The sequence below is a fragment of the Clupea harengus genome, chromosome 23 (genome assembly GCF_900700415.2).
Source record: "Clupea harengus chromosome 23, Ch_v2.0.2, whole genome shotgun sequence".
Taxonomy (NCBI): domain Eukaryota; kingdom Metazoa; phylum Chordata; class Actinopteri; order Clupeiformes; family Clupeidae; genus Clupea; species Clupea harengus.
This window is the reverse complement of record NC_045174.1, coordinates 24,221,256-24,223,651: the sequence shown is the minus strand read 5'-3', so window position 1 is coordinate 24,223,651 and position 2,396 is coordinate 24,221,256. Positions and strand designations below refer to the sequence as shown.

General features: G+C 46.0%; 1 protein-coding gene across 1 annotated transcript in view; it reads left to right on the top strand.

The window, feature by feature from the left end:
- The first annotated feature begins 1,177 nt into the window (after positions 1-1,177).
- Positions 1,178-2,396, top strand: part of LOC116218682 (myeloid-associated differentiation marker-like) — a 2,386-nt gene continuing 1,167 nt past the window's right edge. Inside the window, exon 1 of the mRNA XM_031561115.1 lies at positions 1,178-1,493. The gene's annotated coding sequence lies outside the window, so the exon portion shown is untranslated. The remainder of the gene's footprint in view (positions 1,494-2,396) is intronic.

The following is a 2,396-nucleotide window of genomic DNA, read 5'->3' as shown; positions in this document are numbered from 1 at the left end:
AATATGAGTCTGATACCGCTCCATTGGGCTGTGATTATGGGGCGTGTTTCAACCGAACCAGGAAAAAAAAATGCCTCTTCGCTCAATTGGATATATCTAGAACCAATCAGAGCAACGTAGTATGACCATAACGTAGACCATGGGGCCAGCTGATACATTACACTTTTACCGGATTCCGTAGGAAGGACGGCAAAAACATCTTTTCGATCGACAAATGCCTTGATCGGCGTTCTCTGTTCCTCTTTCAAAATGAATGTGCTGTCAATGTCTTCTAAAACAGACTCGAATCTCCACATTTCAGCTCTCCAACGGCAGCCATGTTTGTTGAAAACCAATTCACCCCAAAAGCTCTTTTGGTGACGTGGTTGATTACGTTACGGTTGATCATCTGTCCATCATCGTATAAAGCCCGCCCTGACAATTTGATTGGTCTATCTATCTCCTCACAGATTTTTGTGCGAAGATAGTTTCTCCCCAACGGAGCGACACCAGACCGAACTTCCCGACCTAAAATGTTGTGGGCGGGGCTAAGTTCGTCTGGCATCCAGGCTACAAGCCCCCCCCCCCCCACACACAACACACACACACACACACACACACACACACAGACACACACACACACACACACACACACCACCACCACAATATGAGGCCAAGGCTCAAGGTTTCTTCAGGGAGTGTTTCCTTGCCCCTGTCACCAGTGTGCTTGATCCAGGGAGGGTTCAGGCCCTGGGCTCGGTAAAGGGCCTTGAAACTATTTTATTGTTTTGGTGCTATATAAAAAAATTGAATTGAATTGAGTGTGTAGAGGGTGGTGTGTGTGTGTGTGTGTGTGTGTGTGTGTGTGTGTGTGTGTGTGTGTGTGTGTGTGTCTGTGTGTGTGTGTGTGTGTCTGTGTGTGTGTATGTGTGTCTGTGTGTGTGTGTGTGTGTGTCTGTGTGTGTGGTGTGTGTGTGTGTAGAGAGGTGTGTGTGTGAGTGTGTGTGTGTGTGTGTGTGTGTGTGAGTGTGTGTGTGTGTGTGTGTGTGTGTGTGTGTGTGTGTGTGTGTGTGTGTGTGGGTGTCCAGAGAGTGGAGTCCAGGACTGGGGTCTGATAAGAGCTGGATAAGATGTGACTGAGTAAACCTTGACAAGTCATAAACCTGCAGATAAGCCCTCGTCGCGATGCTGCACACACACACACACTCACTTCAGCTCACACTCCTCATTTTTCGTCTTAACTCACGCACGCTCGGGCAAACACACTCTCAAACAACTCACATTTGGACCAACAAACGGCACAATCTCAATGCCAGGCCTGAAGTCAGGTTCAGGCTAACACACACTCACACATTCACCACACACACACACACACACACACTCGTGTGGACACTGGGAAGAGGGGCTGCCACTCCCTCTCGGCATTCTTCAGAGAACTTTCTCACACGGTGAGAAGACGGAGAAGGGAAGAGAAGACGGAAGAGAACGTGAGGAACGCAAGCAGAGAACGTGAGGTACTGGCTGGTGCTTCTTCTTCAAAACTTTGACCACGACAGAAAATGAAAGCATTCTTAGTCTACGGGACGCTAACTTTAATAAAGGCTAACACTACCGGAGGCTAACTATGCTGGCTAACTGCAGTGGAGCATAACCACAGCTCGCACACTTTTGGAGGCTAATTCTACCAGAGGCTAACTCTACTGCAGTGTAATTGTACTGGAGGCTAACTCTACTGCTAGCTAATTGTACTGGAGGCTAACTCTACTAATGGCTAACTAGACTGGATGCTAATTCTACTGCTGGCTAATTATAACTGGATGCTAATTCTACTGCTGGCTAATTATAACTGGATGCTAACTATACTTCTGGCTAACTAGACTGGATGCTAATTCTACTGCTGGCTAATTATAACTGGATGCTAATTCTACTGCTGGCTAATTATAACTGGATGCTAACTCTACTGCTGGCTAATTATAACTGGATGCTAACTCTACTGGATGCTAACTCTACTGCTGGCTAACTAGACTGGGTGCTAAGTCTACTGCTGGCTAATTATAACTGGATGCTAACTCTACTGCTAATTATGACTGGATGCTAATTCTACTGCTGGCTAATTGCTAACTCTACTGCTTGCTAATGACACTGGATGCTAATTCTACTGGATGCTAATTCTACTGCTGGCTAATTATAACTGGATGCTAACTCTACTGGATGCTAACTCTACTGCTGGCTAACTAGACTGGGTGCTAAGTCTACTGCTGGCTAATTATAACTGGATGCTAACTCTACTGCTAATTATGACTGGACGCTAATTCTACTGCTGGCTAATTGCTAACTCTACTGCTAGCTAATGACACTGGATGCTAATTCTACTGGATGCTAATTCTACTGCTGGCTAATTATAACTGGAGGCTAAT